This window comes from Mastigoproctus giganteus, chromosome 3 (assembly GCF_048544385.1).
Source record: "Mastigoproctus giganteus isolate SK-2022 chromosome 3, ASM4854438v1, whole genome shotgun sequence".
NCBI lineage: Eukaryota > Metazoa > Arthropoda > Arachnida > Uropygi > Thelyphonidae > Mastigoproctus > Mastigoproctus giganteus.
The window spans coordinates 129,522,442-129,542,773 of record NC_143577.1 but is presented as its reverse complement, the minus strand read 5'-3'; the positions used below and the strand labels follow the sequence as shown (position 1 = coordinate 129,542,773).

At 38.3% G+C, this 20,332-nt stretch overlaps 1 protein-coding gene across 1 annotated transcript in view; it reads left to right on the top strand.

Annotated features, from left to right (window-relative positions):
• LOC150088268 (uncharacterized) overlaps positions 1–20,332 on the top strand; it is a 217,289-nt gene that overhangs the window by 183,111 nt on the left and 13,846 nt on the right. The window lies entirely within an intron of this gene.

Below are 20,332 nucleotides of genomic sequence, written 5' to 3'. Positions count from 1 at the left end.
ATTTCTCCACTTGTTCTCGAAACCTGTGCTCCTGAACTTACTCCTATTTTATGCCACCTTTTTTCACTTTCTTGTAACAAAGGTGTTTTTCCTTCTACTTGGAAATTTGCTCATATCTAGCCAGTTCCTAAAAAAGGGTGACAAATCCCTCCCATCCAATTATTGTCCCATTGCAATTACTTCTACTCTTTCTCTAAAGTAATGGAGAAATCAATTAACCGCCAACTCTTAAACTACCAATAAACCTTCCGTCTGATCAAAGATCACCAGTATGGATTCCGCCAATGTCAATCCACTGGTGATATTCTGGCTTATGTTGCCCATTTATGGACTAATTCAATGGAAAGGTTCGGTGAAACACAATTAGTTGCTCTTGACATCTCAAAGGCTTTCGATCGTGTTTGGCATAAAAGTCTTCTAAACAAGCTTCCATCTTATGGTTTTCCAACTGTTTTTAGTAATTTAATTGGTTATCCAATTTTCTCTCTGATCGCTCACTGAGGGTGATGGTAGATGGCTCTCTCTCTTCTAACTTCTCCACTAATGCTGGTGTCCTCCAAGGTTCATTTCTTTCCCCCACTATTTTCTTCTTGTATATTAATGATCTGCTTCCATTGACTGGAAATCCTATCCATGGTTTTCCCGATGATAGCACATTGCATTCCACCTGTCATTTTGAGAAACCTTGTCCTGCTCAATCACCTTCAACTTCTCGAAAATCTGTTACCTTAAATGTTCCTTAAATGCCGATCTTCAGGTAATTCTTCAGTGAGGCAAAGACAATTTAGTTGATTTCAACCCTTCTAAAACTGTCTTGTCTTATATCTCTCAAAAAGGATTCTTCTGCTCCTATGCTTATCTTTATTGTCACTGCGATTTCTAGGCAAAATGGTATATCTCTTTTGGGGATTACCATGACTTCTAATCTCTCTTGGCACAAACACATTACAAATATTGCTTCCTCTGCATCTAAAAAACTTGGTTTTCTCTTTCGCTCTCGGCGTTACTTTTCTTCCAAACAGTGGGAAGGAGCAGCAGTGAGTAGCACACGTTTCTTGATTAGACCAGGGTTCGAGCCCATCACCACCAAATACGGAGGATGTGGAAAGGTCAGGGAATGACCACCGCATATCCCGGAGCAATATGGCCTTAGTTGCTAATGTTCCTAAAAAAACCAAAATAACAAAATAACATCTTCCAAACAGCTGCTCACTCTGTATAAATTGGAAATCCGTCCTGCCATGAAATATTGTTTCCACATCTGGGGTGGTGCTCCCCAAAACCTCTTTCAGGCTTCTTGATTCCATTCAGACTTCTTGATTCCATTCAGAAGAGGGCAGTTAGGTTAATTAATGATTCATCTCTAACAGAGTCTCTCCATTCGCTGTCTCATAGACGTACTGTTGGTGCTGCATGCCTCTTCTACAGATACTTCCATGGGCACTGTTCTTCTGAATTGGCTTCTATAATTCCCGCTCTCTCTCTTTCAAAACAGTCCTAACATGTGGTGCCATCAGCCAACGTCCATTTACTCGCCAACTTCAAACTCACAGAACCAAATTTTCATCTTCCTCGTTTATTCATTCAACTGCTCTTTTGTGGAACAACCTTCCTTCATACGTATCTTCTGAAAATTGCGGTCTACAGAAGTTCAAGTCCAATGTCAACAAATATCTTCTTTTGTCTTCTAAACCTCCAAATCAAGCACGGTACTAAGTACTATAGGTTCTAATACCTCTCGTGTTTGAGGTTACGTAAAAAAAAAAAAAAAAAAAAAAAAGAGCAAGAATCCCATCAGCATTCAACTTGCACAACCCATTCAAAGCCATATACACCTCAATCAGATAACCTCACAGGTGCCTACTCTCCAGGTGCTGCAATTTGCAGAACTTAAGCCTTTCTTGGTAAGAGCACCCCTCTGTTCCCCTCCACCATCTTGTTGCCTTTCTTTGTGCTCGTTCTAGCAACTCTACATCCTTCCTAAAATGAGGCCTCCAGACCTGTACACAGTACTCTAGGTGTGGCCTGAACATTGCCTTGTATAACGGGATAATCACCTCCCTGTCCCTGCTAGCAAAATACCTAGATATCATTGACAAGTCTCCATGACCTTCCCTGGCATCCCATCTCCATTGTCAGCAAACCTCATATTTGACTGCACAGTTACTCCCAGGTCTTTTTTACTTTCCACTTCTCTGAGAGTAGTACCAGATAGTTGGTATGTTTCTCTTTGGTTATTGCTACCCATTTTCCCAACTTATCTAGATCCAGTTGGAGTAGCATACAGACCTTACTGTCATTAACAACGCTGCCAACCTTTGTATCATCTGCAAACTTGGACATTAAACCTGATATACCTTCATCAATATCATTGATAAATATACAAAACGACAATGGGCCCAACACTGAACCCTGGGTAACTCCACTAATAACATTTGTCCACGAAGAGCAGTTTCCATTGATTACCCCTCTCTGTCATCTCCTACTCAACTATCCCTTTATCCATTGTAGCAACTTATCTTAATGTCATACCTCTCCAATTTGTACAGCTCTCTTCCATCTGCAATAGTATCAAAAGCTTTCCTGTAATCCAAGTACAGTCGAATCTCCCTATAACAAATTCGATAAATCCATCGAAAAAATTGGTTAGAGAGAAATTTTGTTATACAGAGAATATCTTTTTTATTAGAAATTATCTAATTAGAAAATGAAAACGAATCTACGTTTATTTTTAATGAATTTTATTTCAAAAACATACTTATTTAAATTATGTTTACACAATTTTCGCCGGTAAGTATCACAAATTAAAAAAATCTGTAATTTTCGTTTGCACAGTACAATTAAAAAATTGTCTGATTCTAAAAGAAAACCTCACATTTCTTCAGAGCATTAAAAGCATTATCAGCAACATTTTTAACAAAACTGTAGACCCATACGAACCGTTTTAAAAGCGTTAATCATTTCGCGAGTTGGCTTTACTATGATGCGTCTGATGCGTCTTCAGCGTCATCGTTAATTTCTTCCTGATCATGGTCGCGTCTAACACTGTTCAGCAGTATTTCATCTTCATTTGGATGTTCTGCTGTGATCTACATAAGCATAACTATCCAGTGTTCTTTCCTTTTCAATGTTTCCAGACGATTCTAATAATGTCCAAAAGTGTTTCAGTTGTGAAAGGGGCAGTTCATCTTGTTCGTCCAGTCGTTGTTCGACTTCTGTATTCAATGCAAATCCCACTTTCGAAAAACAATTTTGAATAGTGTATTCAGTGACATCGTTTGTCCAAACTTTTGCCAGTTCAGAGATGCAATCTCTAAGGTTAATTGTAACCTCCGCATTTCTATTTTCTGATAATGCTTTGACAATCTTCATTATTATTCTCTTTCGATAATGAAATTTAAAATTTTTAATAATGCCTTGGTCCATTGGCTGGAGTTTTGACGTCTCATTTGGTGGTAAAAACAATAAATTGGTTTGGCAGAAATACTGGCAGGATGTGCTGGACAGTTGTAAGTTACCAACACGATTTTCCTTTTTTCTTTTGTTATATGCTTGTCTAGTTTTAATATCCAGTCTTCAAAGATATCACTGGTCATCCATGCTTTTTTATTAAAGGTGTAGTGAACTTCCAAAGATTTTGTGCCTCTAAAACATCTTGGATTTTCCAATGACTAAAAGTCTTAATTTTTCACTTCCTGTCATATTTGCTCCAACTAGCACAGTGATTCTTTCTTTGCTTTGTTTTCCGCCAAAACATTTATCATCCTTAAAAGCAATTGTTCTATTCGGTAAACATTTAAAGAATAAACCCATTTCGTCAGCATTAAAAACATCCTTAGGTTCATATTCTTCCAAAATCTTCTTTAAGGTATTGTTCCTCCAACTGTTGCAATCTTCTTCACTTACATTAACACTTTCTCCACAATTCTGTTGCGCTTCTTAAATTTATCTAGCCACCCAGTGCTCGCATTAAATTCTGTATGTCCCAGGGACTGTGCAAATTTCAGTGTTTGTTGCTTAATGATTGGACCCGATATTGGTATATTCTTTTCACGTATCATTTATACCCGTTTTAGAACAGCTTTATGAACATCTTTGTATATACACAACTTAATTCGCTTCTTGCCTTCAATTGCATTTAAAATTGATTCTCAATTTTTTAAAATTGTAGATAAGCTGCCTGCAGGTATGCCATATTTCTCCGCAATATCTTTTTTCTTAAAACCCTGGTCAATATCATGAAGAATCTTTACTTTATCATTAATACTTAAACACTTTCTCTTTGACATTGTTTCCGCAAATGTAAAAATTACTGGACTGCAGCTCTTGCTCCTACGTACACCGCAAACTTCGCTGCGCTGGCCATATAGTGAATTGTTAGTACCGCCTACCCGATGACGTTCGCTTGCCAATCCAACAGTATCACGTGACTTTTCCTATCACTCACTTTGAAGAAATATGCGACTGAATTTCTTTTATTCTGATTTCATTCATGTATACACGGAAGAAAATTTATGGTTAATGTATGCTGTATGTTACTTTTCAGGGAAAAAAAAAAAAAAAATACAAGAGCATATAGCCTATGTGATTGATGACAATTTGTTCTAAAAGAATGAAATAAAAAAAAAAAAAAAAAAAATCATGAAAACCATCTACTGGGAGTCCAGTTAGATGAGAACAGATATATAATGATTGACAGGAAGGTCACATGGTATGGTGAGGTGAGAAGCGAATGTCACTCAGTAGGCTTTACTAAAAACTGACTATGGTCAGTTTTTTACTAAAAACATTCTATGTATTGCCGCCACAGCAGGCTAAAGCCTTACCGCAGCGAATTTCATTTTCCCTTGAGCGAACATCAATTTACAAATCTATCCTATTTATTGTAAAGTTTATGACCACTTTTAAGAAAACCCATTTGGTTTTATAACTGTAACAAAAATGAAACAAAGACCCTCCTACGGGCGTCAATTGCCACAAGTATTCACTAAAAGGATGATTAATTCCAGATGCTAATGCGTAATTTCCGAGGGAAGAAGGTCGTATATTTGAGCGAAGTGTTAGTCTCTCAATAACGAATTTTTAAAAAATTAGTAAAAGCATTTTTGAAGATTTTCAAGCATTTACGGCTGTTTAGCAGTAAATGCTTGAAAATCTTCAAAAATGCTTTTACTAATTTTTTAAAAATTCGTTATAGAGAGACTAACACTTTGCTATATGGGGTTAATTTTACATGTAATTTCGTTTCAAGGTGCAATGTTAGCATTAGCATTAGTAGAGGCATTTGATGCAAGAAAGCAAGCTTATGCAGCATCAGCCAAAAAAAAAAAAAAACCCACTTCCACTTCACCCCTCTGTTCGTTCAAAATACCTGTCCAGCTGAGCCTTAAACTTATTTAGGCTATCAACCTCCACCACAAGGGATGGAAGTCTGTTCCACCAACCAACCACCCGCTGGCTAAAGGCAAATTTCCGCATGTCTATCCTACATCTGTCTTTCCTCAATTTGAATTTATGCCCTCTCAGGTGATTTTTCTGAGCTAGAGGAAGAATCCCATCAGCATTGAGCATGCTTAAACCATTCAAGGCTTTATACACCTCTATCAGATCACCTCGCTGGTGCCTAGTCTCCAGACACTGTAATTTGCAAAACTTAAGCCTTTCTTCGTAAGAGCACCCCTTTGTTCCATTCACTAATCTTGTTGCCCTTCTCTGTACTCGTTCCAGCAGCTCTACATCTTTCTTGAAATGAGGCCTTCAGACCTGTATACAGTACTCAAGGTGTGGCCTGACCATTGCCTTATACAATGGAATAATCACCTCCTTATCCCTGCTGGAAAAATTCCTGTATATCATTGACAATACTCCATGAGCTACTCTTGCAGCCCGTCTGCACTGCTCAGAGAACTTCATATCTGCCTGCACAACCACCCCCAAGTCCCTTTCATTCTCTACCACTGTCAGTGTAGTACCACAGAGTTGATACGTTGCTCTGGGGTTGCTGTTTCCCATGTGTAGTACTTTACATTTGTCAATGTTAAACTTCATTTGCCACCTCTCAGCCCATCTGCTCAACCTTTCCAGATCCTGTTGCAGCAGCATAGTGTCAGTAGTGTCCTTGACAACCCTGCCAACCTTTGTATCGTCTGCAAACTTGGACATTAAGCTTGATATACCATCATCAATATCATTTATAAATACAGAAAACAATAATGGACCCAACACTGAGCCCTGAGGGACTCCACTAGTAACATTAGTCCACGATGAGCAGTGTCCATTGATTACCACTCTCTGTCTTCTCCCCCTCAACCACCCCTTTATCCATAGCAGCAATTTGCCTCCAATGTCACACTGCTCCAATTTGTGTAGCAGTCTTCCATGTGCAACAGTATCAAAAGCCTTTCTAAGATCCAAGTATATAATATCAAAGTTATTCCCTGCATCCAGTTCTTTTGTGACTGCATCATAGTATCCAATCAAGTTGGTCAGGCAAGACTTCCCTTTAAGAAAACCATGCTGTGTCTGAGCTATAACTGAAGTCTTGTCTAAATGATCCTGCAGTGCTTCTTTAACCAGTGCCTCCATTAATTTTCCTGGAACAGAAGTTAAGCTCACAGGTCTATAATTACTTGTGTCAGCCTTTGATCCTCCTTTGTGAATTGGGGTCACATTTGCACATTTCCAGTCTATGGGTACCTCCCCTGAGTCCAAGGAAGCTCTCATAATTATGGCTAAGGTATTGCTTACTTCCTTTGCTGCCTCCTTTAATATAACTGGATAGATCCCATCCACCCCGGATGCCTTTCTTGTGTTTATCTTCAACAGCTTCTCCTCCACTTTACTCCCAGTTATTTCAAGATTCTGTAGCTTACTGCTAGAGTTGAATACACCTCTGGCATTCCCCTCGCTGAATAACTCCTCATGTGTGAATGTTGATGCAAAATATTCATTTAGTTTGTTAGCTACCTGAGCAGGATCATCAACAGTTGACCCATCAGTATCAAGTGGACCAATCTGATTCATCCCCTTCCTTCTAGAGTTTACATAAGTAAAGAACTCTGCTGTTTTTCTTTGCATCCCTTGCCAAGGATTTCTCTTAATCTGCCTTCGCCTGCCTAACCTCCTTTGTAACTTGGTTGCATATCAACTTGTATCTATCATAGGCTTCTGTGTCATGTGTTAATTTGTAAGTATCCCATGCATTTTTCTTCTCTGCCATATGCCTCATTAGTTCATCTGACATCCATTTTGGCCTAAACCTAAATGTTTTGCGAAAAAATTCGTTATATAGAGAAATTCGTTAAACAGAAGTTCGTAATAGAGAAGTTCCACTGTATATGATGTCAAAATTATTTTTGGCATTCAGTTCCTTTGTGACCACATCATAAAATCCAATCAGATTGGTCAGACAAGACCTCCCTTTAAAAAATCATGATGTATCTTAACCATTACTGCAGTCTTCTCTAGATGATCCTGTAATGCTTCTTTAATCAGTGACTCCATTATTTTCCCCGGAACAAGTTAAACTAACAGGTCTATTATCATGATTATTATTAGCTGTATGGTGCAAGGAAGCCTGAGACTTTTGCTGCACCAGCCAAAAAAAAAAATTTCTGAGTTATCCTGAGAGAGAGAGAGAGAGAGAGAGAGAGAGAGAGAGAAGGGAATCACCAAGGAATAGAAGAATGATGATATCCATCTCAGGACTTTTCCTACTAACCAGATGTAAGCCGCTGGGGTTAGTTGTGTCACCTTTTTAACTTCCTTTGTGAATTGGTGATAAATTGCACACCTTCTGTCCAAGGGGACCTCCCCTAAGTCCAAGGAAGCTCTCATAATTATGGCAAAGGGTTTGCTTACTTCCTTTGCTGTTTCCTATAATATGACTGAATAGATCCCATCCACCCCAGGTGCTTTCCTTATGTTTAACTTCAACAATTTCTCCTCCACTTTGCTCTGAGTTATTACGAAATCACTTAGCTCCCTGTTACCTTTGATAAATTTCTGGCACTCCCCTCATTGAATAACTCCTCACGTGTAAATGTAGATGCAAAATACTCATTCAGTTTATCAGCTACTTAAGCATGATCATCAATAGTCAGCCCATCTATGTTAAGTGGTCCAATCTGATTCATCCCTTTCCAACTAGAGTTTACATCAGTTAAGAACTCTTCGCTGTTTTTCTTTGCATCCTTTGCCAAAGATTTCTTGTAATTTGCCTTCGCCTACTTTTCCTCCTTTGTGACTTGATTACAGACTAGTTTATACCTGCCATAGTCTTCTGTGTCACCTGATACTTTATATGCATCCCACTCTTCTCTGCCACAAGCCTTATTAATTCATCTGACATCCATTTAGGGCTCATGGCGCCTCCGTAGCCAGGTGGGCAGGAGTGGCAGTGCGTAGCACACGCTTCTTGATTAGACCTGGGTTCGAGCCCGTGAGCACCAAATATGGAGGATGCGGAAAGGTCAGGGAATGACCACCGCATATCCCCGGAACAATATGGCCTTAGTTGCTAATGCTCCTAAAAACCAAATAACAAACAACAATTTAGGGCAACAACCTTTAATAACAAACAACAATTTAGGGCAACAACCTTTAACAACAACCTTCAACCTTCAACCTTTCCAGTGCCCGAAACATTGCCTTTAAGGCAATGTTTCGGGCACTGGAAAGGCAAGTCATAAATACCCCATATATTATGATTTTGAAGAAAATATATGAGAATGCTACCTCCTTTATTAGACTAAACAAAGACAGTAGTAAATTTAAAATTGAGAAAGGAGTTTGACAAGGAGACACAATATCTTCAAAGTTGTTTACTGCTGCCCTTGAGGAAGCTTTCAGAAGATTAGACTGGTCGCAGAAAGGAGTCAATGTGAATGGAGAGTACCTAAACCATTTATGATTTGCAGATGGCATTGTAGTCATAAGCCACGATCCCAAAGAATTAGGGGAAAATCTGAATCAGTTATGCAGAGTTAGTAAGGATTTTGGACTAAAGATGAATATGGCTAAAACAAAAGTAATGATGAACAAGTATACCATAGAAAGGGATATAATGATTGAAGGAGCAGGAATTGAAAAGGTGGAGTCATGTACTTCTCTGGGACAAGTCATCAGCTGTAATAATGATAAATGGCTGGAAGTCAAGAGAAGAATAAATTTTGGATGGATAGCATTCAGGAAATATAGTCACATACTGAAGAGCAATATCCCAGTTTGTCTGAAACGTAAAATAATGAATCAATGTATACTCCCCACCATGACTTATGGAAGTGAAACTTGGGCACTCACCAAAAGAATGGAAGAGAAGCTGAGAACTACACAGCGAAGAATGGAACGAATCATATTGGGAATCAGACTGTTACGTAAGAAGAGAAACACATGGATTAGGCAGCAAACTGAAGTAAAGGACATTCTTATCAAAACTAAAGAACTAAAATGGTCTTGGGCAGGACACATAGCTCGAAGGCATAATGACAGATGGACTAAGAAAATAACAGAATGGTATCCAAGAGAAAACCTGGAAGACAACAACTGAGATGTACAGATGAAATTCATGAGTTTGTGGGTAGTAAATGGATGGCCATTGCACAAAGACCTCTCCAGCAACTTTCCAGAAGGAACTGGAAAGTTGCTGGAGAGGCCTTCATCCTGCAGTGGATTGAAAATGGCTGATGATGATGATGATGATTGTCCAGCTTAATTTTTTAATGCATGTTCTGCTTTTGTTTTGGGGAGCTTGTTAAAAAAGTGCCACAGATAGGTTAAAGATTGTACAAATAATGAGAGATCCTTATTTGTACTTTAGTGTCATTTCTGTAGGTTACATTTTTTACGAAATTCACATTGGGTGTTCCAGGCACCAAAAGTAAAAATAGGAATGTACTCACTTTCCAACGTGACTATGAGAAGGATCAGCATGAATCCTTTTTGTACAAAATAAATGGATAAAAAAATATTTTATTTTCTTTTTTCTTAATTTCTGCATTCCTCCTTTTAGAAAGGAGGAATCCAGAAATTTAGTTACTTAGATTTGCCAAAATTTCTGTTGTTTTCTAAACTTCTGACTTTGTTGATTTTGTTAATTTCTGATCTCTTTATGATACACTGAATTGTCATGCATACACCAAATTGTTGTACTTACTAAATTTTGATACCCAGCAATTGTCTTTCATCAAATTGCCACATATAGTGAACTGTTATTTCTGTCATTTACTACATTTTTTCATACACTGAATTGTCACATGAACCTAACTTTCATACACCAGTTTGTTGTACAAAGATTTGTTTTACAACAAATTGACGTATACCTGGAAGTTTTCTACAGTGTCTTCCTTGAAGCAATCAAAATCAATTGATGTCTAATAGAATATCCAGACAGAAAAATGTCAGGTAAGCTAATGTTTAAAAAGCTTGCTGTATTGGGTAAGTTATCCCATGGCTGTATTTTAATATAAAATGTGTATTTTTCTAGTGAAATTTTATTTCCAATGCAGCATGGATGTTAAAAATCTTCTTTTTTCAGAAAAATTGCGAAATTTCTGTTTTTTATGAAGATTGGGGGAGAAAAAAAAAAACACTAATATTTTGGCTCTAAAACCTCTTATTTCCCTCCTGCACACAAATGACTGATTTCCAGCTTTTTGAAACATTGGGTAGCTATGCTGATAAGTCTCCAGTTCCTATTTATCCTGAAGATGGTGTGCGGTTGTTTTTGATGCATAATTGGTTGTCACAAGGTGTTTTGAACCTGAATGTGTGATTTCTGTATGGGTAGTATGTAGAAAATTTCAGATTAACATTGATTTTCTGTACTCATTCTAGCTTCTGGTAGGAGATGAAAATCCAATAGGGGTATGCACCAGTGGAGGGAGAAGCAGACTGAAGGGTTTGCCCTTAGATCAGTAAGAACCCTCCAGATACAGAGATCCCCTAATGAGGTGACTATGATGAGGACAATCAATGTCCCATCTATAAGCGAGGCATGCAGTGTGCTAGGCCCATTGCTGTAGCATATAGCTCTGATTGGATCCTATGTTTGTAGATTGCTGATGTGAAAATATGATAAATTTTCTTTTTTACTACTTCAGGACTCATAAGACCAAGGAGCTCACAGAATAAAAAAAATACTAAACATCACCATATTAGCTGCTTCAGGCTAATAGAAAGTTTAGTCAACTTGGCATCATCCCCAGTAATCTATTTTAATCCTAAAGATACCTGTAGGTTAGGTACAGTTTAGAAAGACATGCTTCTGGAACCCTTGGAAATCAGTACAGTCAATAAGGATTTGCTTTGCAATAAGTAAGGAGTGGCATTTTTCTTTTGATAGTAGAAAGATGTGTTAAATGAGTTTGGCGTGTGCCAAGCTTTCCGTAGCCAAGCGATTTCTAATGCATTTCTAAATGCAATTTCTGAAAAGAGCATTTGAGCAAACAGATTCTATTTTTTGTTTCAAAAACCGTTTTATTGATTTTATTTGTATATCAGAGTAGCACTTTTGCTCTACAAGAAGTAGGCAGAGGCCCAGAAAGGGAACCCACCTTTCTGTTTATTTTTATATAAATACTAATTTACTAGCTCAGCCACTTGGTCACCTCATGGTACTGCTTCTGCCTCCCCGTGGCAGGGTCGGTAACCTGGGTGGTAAAGATAAACCCCCAGGGCCAAAAGGAGCCATAATGGATTCTACAAATTTTCCACCTTTAGAGCCTTCAAGCTCAAGGCAAGAATCCTCTCATGAAGACAATGACAGTAGTCAACCTAAAATGCTTCGAACAGAAGCACACTGTTCAGACATTCCTAATTTTTTGGCGATTCACCCTCTGTCTACCCAGCCTGCGGGTATGTTATCTCCATTCATGATTTAAAGACATCTAGAATTCTATTGCAGGATCACCAAAAATGGTAAAGCGACTACAATCCGGAGATCTCCTGATTGAAACAGCCACCATGAAACATTCGGAGTGGCTATTAAAGACAACAACATTTGTGGGTTGCCAGTATCTGTTACTCCCCACAATACCTTAAATTCATCAAAAGGCGTCATCACAGAATGGGACTTAATTACAGTGTCTGAGGAGGAGTTAGTTCAAGAACTTAGCAATCAAAAGGTAATCAGTGCTAAAAGAATAATGACAAAAAAAGATGGAAATCTCATTCCAACTTGTTCCATCATTTTAACTTTTAGTACTCCTGATTTGCCATCCTCAGTAAAAGCTGGATATTTAAACTGCTGAATTCGCCCATACATCCCGAATCCTCTTCGCTGGTTTAAATGCCAGAAATATGACCATTCATGCAGAGGTGATGCCATCTGTCCTATTTCTGGATCAACAGATCATACACAAGCAGATTGTCCAGCCGCAGTTCCCATTTGTCCCAACTGCAAAGGCAGTCCCCCTGCCTTTCCTAAATCATGTGAAATGCAGGAAACAGGTAGGAAAATCCAAAAATACAAAGCAGAACATAAAGTCGCATATCCTGAGGTGTGAAGACAAATAATGTTGACCATGCCTAGTCCATCTTATGCCTCTCGAACCCGAAGTTTTCAGTTGATACTGCCCAACATCTCACTAGCTAATTGGGTTAAAGCAACCTTATCAACCACTGGAAAAGATAACTGTAAAACTAAAACCAGCAATGCCACCAACATCCAAATTGTATCTCAAACTGATACTCTGACAGTCTCAAATGACAGAAAAATTGAAACCTAATAAAGACTGTAAGGAAACTGATCCACCTGCCAACACTATGGAAGTGGATATACACTCAAATTATGAAGAACCTATCCTAAAACTCCATGCCAATGACATTATGGATACCGGATGCCCCTTATTCTAAAAAAAAGACCGGAAAAATGCCCTGCATACAAAAAACAGTCAGATGAATCATCCTCGGCCAAACCAAAATAATGCCTAACATCATACAGTGGAACTGTAGAGGACTAAGCAGCTATTCTGATGACATAAGGGATTTAATCTCTCAGTTTAATCCCATAGGTATATGCCTACAGGAAACAAGGGAAGTTGATTGAGGAATTTATAAATAATAATGATCTGAATTTATTGAACTCTGGATCTCCTACCTACAGGATCTACTTCTCAAATTGACTTGTCAATTTGTTCACCTTCCATCTTTCCAACCATGACATGGTCTGTATTAACTGATCCTTATAACAGTGATCACTTTCCGATCATTTGCTCCTTACAAACAGGGGTAACACCAAATCCTGATCAACGATCCACTTGGAAGTTTAAAAAGGCAAACTGGGATGGCTGTTCTGCTCAAATACTTCTAGACAGACTTTACGTTTAAAAATAACCTATTGATGATGTAAATACTTACATCACCAATCAGATTCTGACTGCCACTAATACCTACATTCCAAAATCCAAGAAATACCGCAATCACCGAAATTGCTGGTGGAATGCAGATTGCTTCACTTCCAAACAAGAAAAAAACCGAGCTTTGAATAATTTCCGTAAGAATCACACCACTAATAACCTCATTGTTTATAAAAGGCTTAAAGCAAATGCAAGACAAATTAGATGGAAAGCGAAACGAGATTCGTGGATCACTTTTGCCTCAACAATCACGAAAGACACTGACACACGCCTCATCTGGAAAAGAATACAGGCACTAAATGGGAAATTCACTCCTCTACCCTCTCCAATACTTCATTGGAAAGGGAAAGCCCTATCTACAGCTGAAGAAGTTGCTAATGCATTTGCAGAATCATTTGCTACAATCTCTTCTTCTGCTTCTATGTGTCCACTTTTCAGAACATCGTAGCTAGTGCAGAACGATATAAAATCAACTTTTTGACGTGCCGGTCTTTCCCGTATAACGAACCCTTTACATTCATAGAACTTCAAGAATTGTTAAACAGATCTTCAAATAGTGCCACAGGACCAGATGGAGTTCATTACGTTATGCTGAAGCATTTACTTGAAGAAGATTTGAGTACCATGTTAGACCGGGGGTTCGAGCCTGTCACCACCAAATATGGAGGATGCAGAAAGGTCAGGGAATGACCACAGCATATCCCGGAGCAATATGGCCTTAGTTGCTAATGCTCCTAAAAACCAAATAACAAACAAACAAACCTTCTTCCTGGTGTCATTCTTTCATTATTGCCTTACCAAAACCAGGAAAAGATAATTCCTGTGTTGAAAATTATAGGCCAATATCTCTTATGAGCTGCATGGGTAAAATTTTTGAAAGAATAGTTCATACTGGGCTTACTTACATCCTGGAGTCACAGAATCTCCTTCCAGATCATCAGTATGGCTTTTGGAAGGATAGATCAACACTGGATTTGCTTATAAAAGCCGAATCTCATATCCGCAATGCCTTTGTCATGAAACAACATCTAGTCATGGTCAACCTAGATCTTGAAAAGGCATTTGACACTACATGGCGTCATGGGATTATTATGGACCTTTACCATTTGGGGCTTAGGGGCCATTTGCCAAAAATAATTAAAAATTTTCTGCGATTGCGTTCTTTTCAGGTCCGATATAAAAATGTACTCTCTGCATCTCACATTCAGAAAGAAGGAGTCCCGCAGGGGTCGATACTTAGTCCAATGCTGTTTTCAATCCGATTTAGCAGCATAACACGAGATATCCCAAAAACCACTGAAACTTACATGTACGCAGATGACCTTAGAATTTCCTGTCAGTCTCAAAGTATGAACACCATTGAACGGCAGCACCAACTTGCCATTACCAAAATACAATCCTGGACTTCACGGAATGGCTACAGACTATCAGAAAAGAAATGCACTCTTACTCACTTTTGCAAGAAATGAGCCTCCCATCCCGATCCAGAACTACAAATAAACAATATTCCAATTCCGCTTGTTAATACCGTTAAATTTCTTGGATTGATTTTAGACAGCAAATTAAACTTCCAAGCTCACATCTCTCATTTAAGAAATACATGTCTAAAACATCTGAATATACTGCGATCAGTCTCGGCTATGTCATGGGGCACTGATCGGTATATACTACTGCATCTTTATAGAACTTTAATCCGTTCATGGCTAGATTATCGTTGTATGGTCTATGACTCTGCCTGGAGCACTACTTTACAACGTCTAAATGTTATCCAGGCATAGTGCTCTCAGGAATGCTTTGGGCGATTTTAAGACTTCTCCAGTCCAGAGTCTTTATATCGTAGCACATGATCCTCCATTATACCTTCGTAGGAAATCGTTACTGCTCCACTACGCTGCTAAGATCCAGAGTCTTCCATCTCACCCCAGTTGGGAGTATCTTTATCGGTGGGATTTGTTCTATGAGAGCAAGCCAAATGAAAACAGACCTGCTTCACTCAGGATTAAAGAGCTTTCTCAGAGTTGGAATAGCAATTTAACCGATATTTTTCAGGACACAACTGCACCTGTTCCCCCTTGGACATATGTTTCTGCCTCCCATGATGCACATTTTCTGGAGTAGGGAAAGAATACTGTACCTTCCTTTAATATCAGGCAGTTGCACTTAGCTTCCACTACTCTGAACTCCCGTGCCTTTAAAATCTATACTGACGGATCCAAAACAGCCAGTATGGCTGGTGCTGCAGCAGTTTTTCCTTCTCTAATGGTTACAGCCTCACTACCATTAGCCTGCAGCATCTTCACAGCTGAATTATATGCCATCAAATTAGCACTTTGTAAAATTATTGATAAAAGTAATAATTTATACTGATTCCCTCAGTGCTGTTTCTGCCATAAGGAAGAATTTCTCATCTGCTCATCCTATCTTGAAACATTCATTCTCAGCTATTTTCCTGCAGCGTGTCCACTCAGCTTTTGCTGGATCCCTGGCCATTCTTGCATTCTGGGAAATGAAAATGCGGACCTCGCAGATAAACATCTTCAACCAGCTATTCCAGAACATCCTCAGGTTCCTTACACTGATTATAAGCCTGCCATTCGCAAAGCAAGTTACGACAACTGGTCACAGATCTGAAAAGTAACATCAACAATAAACTTTACCAGATAAAGCAAGAACAAATCTGTGGCTCTCGGGCTTTCGACAAAACAGATGAGAGGAAGTGGTACTGGCAAGACTCAGAATTGGACACACTCATCATACTCATCTGTTCATCTGTGACAGTCAACTTACTGTTAGGCATTTTCTGTTTGATTGTCCCTTATATTCGACCGTACGGTCAAACACTTTTCAGTCGGTCTCTAGGCTGAACCTCTCACATGATTTAACTCATCCTGTGAAATGATGCAAAGATAGAAGAATTTGTAATCTATTTAAAATGTATTGGCCTATACAGGAGTATTTAATTTAACATCTACAGTGGTATATTTCGACTAAATAAACTATGAGCAGATACAATTTGTCCTCAGTAGCCCTTGTGTCATTAAGCCAAATACCAACAACGAGTTTGGCCAGTGCATCATCTTTTTGGTAAGAACCTTATCGTGTCACTCCTCATGTATTTATATTAGTGAAATACATTTATATTGTCATATATAAAAATTACTTATATATTTTATACTTTATACTTAAGACTACTTATAAATTGCTTCTTCCATAGCAGTATAGTGGTTTCTCTACTTTTCACTTGTTTGGGAGGTATGGGTTTGAATTCTGTCAGAGACTGGGGAATTCTGATAGATTTCTTTGATATTCCTCCAACTACAGCCACACAATTGTGGCTGTAGTTGGCTGATCTTGGGCGGAGGAAGTGCGATGGTTCCCTATGAGTTATTCTGGAATTTGTAGTCTGCACAACATGCAAATCAGCTCATGAAAATATGTACTGAAACAGACATAACACAACCTGAATAAGGCTTTAGATGCGAATGCAAAGTTATCAGATTATGAGGGATGGAAGCACTATACTATTCCAGGCTAATAAAATTTTATTTAGAATTTGGAAAAGATCATAATTAAATGTGCAGCCACATGTCACAGGACTTACCCCAGTTCCTTAATAGCTGCTTAGAGATAATATAAATGATTAAATTAAGGGTTCTGTTTAAGGGATATTAAAGGATTCCAATATAATTAATAATTAGGAAAGGTTTGTCACATCTTTAAAAAATCATATGGTGGTTAGCTTAGGATTGTTACATCAGTTTACGGAAAAGTGGCCCCCCTCATTTCGCCTCCGGCACATTTCGCCCCCGCATTTCGCCTCGTACATTTTGCCCCCAGTAGATAATGAGTAGGCTACAGAAATATAAATACTGTACAGTCAACTCTCGATAACTCGAATTTTTATTTAAGTCCTAGCCTCTTTAGTGGAGATTCCACGTTAAACTCTCTCGATTACTCCAACTGAACTTCCGATAACTCTAACTTTTCCGAACAAATTTTCAAAATTACATTCGTGTACAAATTGTCACATAGCTTTTAAACTAATTTCTCCCCTTTTGTATGTCTTCAGGGTTCTCTTTCCATTGTGAAAGGATTAACTGGAACTGTTAATCCTTTCACAATGGAAAGAATACATACTCGACCATGAGGGTGATAGTCACGTGGTTAGTGATGGACATGGGGGAGGGAACAGTGACTAATCTTATAGGAGTCTTTTCAGTAACAAGTGAATCTTGTTCTGATTTGTCTAAATTCCAACATTAAAAGTTCCTGCATCTGGCTCTCCTCATATTTCGTGGCGCAGTCAACAGCGTGCGTTTGCTGTTTTCACCGCCTCCACAGAGAAGTAAGATACAGAGTGGACTCTTGCTCAATTCAAAAACGTTCCACCTGCAAAGGGCGTGTTTGGATAGAGGGTTTGGAAGGCCCAGTTGTGAAAGTTGTAACTAAACATAACCATGCAGCTCAAGCTGTAAGGTCGGAAGCATTGCAATTAATTGATCAAATATGGCAACATGCAACAACCACGAACGAACGAACGGCCAGAGCAAATTGTTGCATCAGTTATTGCAGAGGCTCATACCAATGTCCTGGCATTACTTCCTAAAAAGGATTCACTTAAACAAACCATTCGTCATGTTCGATGCAACAATAGTACTCCTGCTTTACCGAGCAATCTCCAGGACACACAAATTCCACAAAATTATCAAGAAATTATTATCATGGCAATGTACAACTGTTTTTAATTATATTATAAATCAACAGGGATTACCTTTATTTTAGATATAGGAAACTTCTTTTCCAACTCTCCCAGTCCAACTTGCTAATAATTCTTGAGGATGGTGATATCAATGATTAATTGTGAGTTTCTCTATTCCTGTAAACATGACGCCCGAAAAGTTCTAATCCGACTCAAGGAATGTAGAGAATAATCCCCCCCATATCCAATTTTATTAGACCCCTAAATTTAACTCTAAAGTCCAGCTACAGGACCAAAAAAGAAATAATCGGTCCATATTTATTAAACAGTTTAGACCTTCAAAAATCTAATTTTATGCTAATCTACGTAATGGTTTCCTTGCTGCCAGAGGTATAGTGTTTGAAGACAGAAGTCTTGAGTGCTCATTGTTGAGACCGCACGGTCTGAACACTACGGTTCTGACAATGGGGAAATTGATATCACCATCCTCAAGAATTATTAGCGAGTTGGACTAGGAGAGTTGGAAAAGAAGCTTCCTGTATCTAAAATAAAGGTAATTCCTGTTGATTTATAATATAATAGAATATAGAAATTATCGAGCACTTAATAGCTCTCAATTATCAAATCTATTAAACAGTTTTTAATGTATGATTCTCAGGATGAACTGCTCCCGGGTCGCATGCTTATTTTTTCCACTAGTAACAATCTTCAGTTATTGGCACGTAGCCAGGAGTGGTTTTCTGATGGAACAAGAAGTATGCTGTAATTTCTGCTAGAATCAAAAGAATAGTCCAAGATTTTCAAAATCGTAATGTGATTGATTACCTTAGAGGCAATGCATACAACTTAGAGTTTTAAACAGTAATAATGTGCATTTATTCTATGATTGATTACCTTTGATTTGATTACCTTTACCTTTGATTGATTGATTACCTTTGATTGATTCATTCTATTAAAACAAAATAAATTAGAATTAATAAAAAATTAGGTGTATTACTTATATTTCTATAGCCTATTCATTATCTACTGGGGGCGAAATGTGTTGGGGGCAAAATGTGGGAGATGAAATGCGGGGGGGGGGGGGGGGGGGGGGCGAAATGTGCCGGGCGCGAAATGCGAGGGGAAACTTTTCCAGATCCCTGTTACATCATGCAGGTAATGCAGATGGTTGATTGCTGGAACAAACTTTCATCTGTCGTTTTGGAAGTAGACAGCTTGATTAAATTCAAGGCAGAACTTAACAAACTTTTGGATCGAATGGATGGGTGAAATGGGAATTTTTTTTTTTTTTTTTTTTTTGATTGATGCTGTATAAGCTTGAGATTGCTTTCTTGCATCACATACCTCTATTAATGCTAACTGTTCCTGGTTCACAGAACACAAAGGAATGATGGGTATACATAGAGTCAACTGTAGCCACTAAATTTATGGTCTATGCAGCAAAGTCTTTCACTTGTTCTCTTCTTGTCTTCTGAATGGCTAACAGAAAAATATAGTTATGATGTGCTGGAAGCATTCTCTGGATTATGGAATGATCTTTCATCCTGGGATTGTTTTTGCTAAGAGTAATGTCATCACCAGAGGTAAAAGATAGCTCTTATATCTACCGCATTGTTATTGGTTGGTTCTTGCATACATTCCAAACAGAATGCTCTTCCATTACTCTGTTAGGAAGGTCTTATGTGAAGGGGACCCCGTGGTATGCTGCTGGATGATTGCTCTTTGGTTCCTAGCTGCTTTTCTGGTAGATCCCCTCAAGCCCATATTGGAGCACCAAATTTGCATTTTGTTTCAAAATATGGCGAAGTGATCTTATAAGAAAACAGACTACACAAAATAAGCCACAGTACACAAATGGCAGTGAGTTACTTTTGCACCTACTAGGGTATGATCAGACAAGTGTCCATATGTATTGCTGCACTGAATGAAACTTTTCTGTTCAACTGGTACCTAGTGAATGCCAAAGAGCACAATTTGAAATAACTTCTTTGGGGGGGGGGGAAAGAGGGTCCATCTGGATATCTCTTTCCTGGAGTAGTTCATTCATTATTTTATTTATTTTTTTAAATTTTAATAAATAGCCCAGAAGTCATGGTGTTCTTTGAAATATCAGCTTTATCTGGATCTTAATTTGTTATACGTTATTTTAAATGGTGTACAAAATTTCTGTAATAAACATTCTAATGCCATTATAAGCATTAGAATGTTTATTACAGAAATTTTTATTGTTACGTAAATTGTATTTCAGTGCCTATGTTGAAAGTACAACCACCACCAC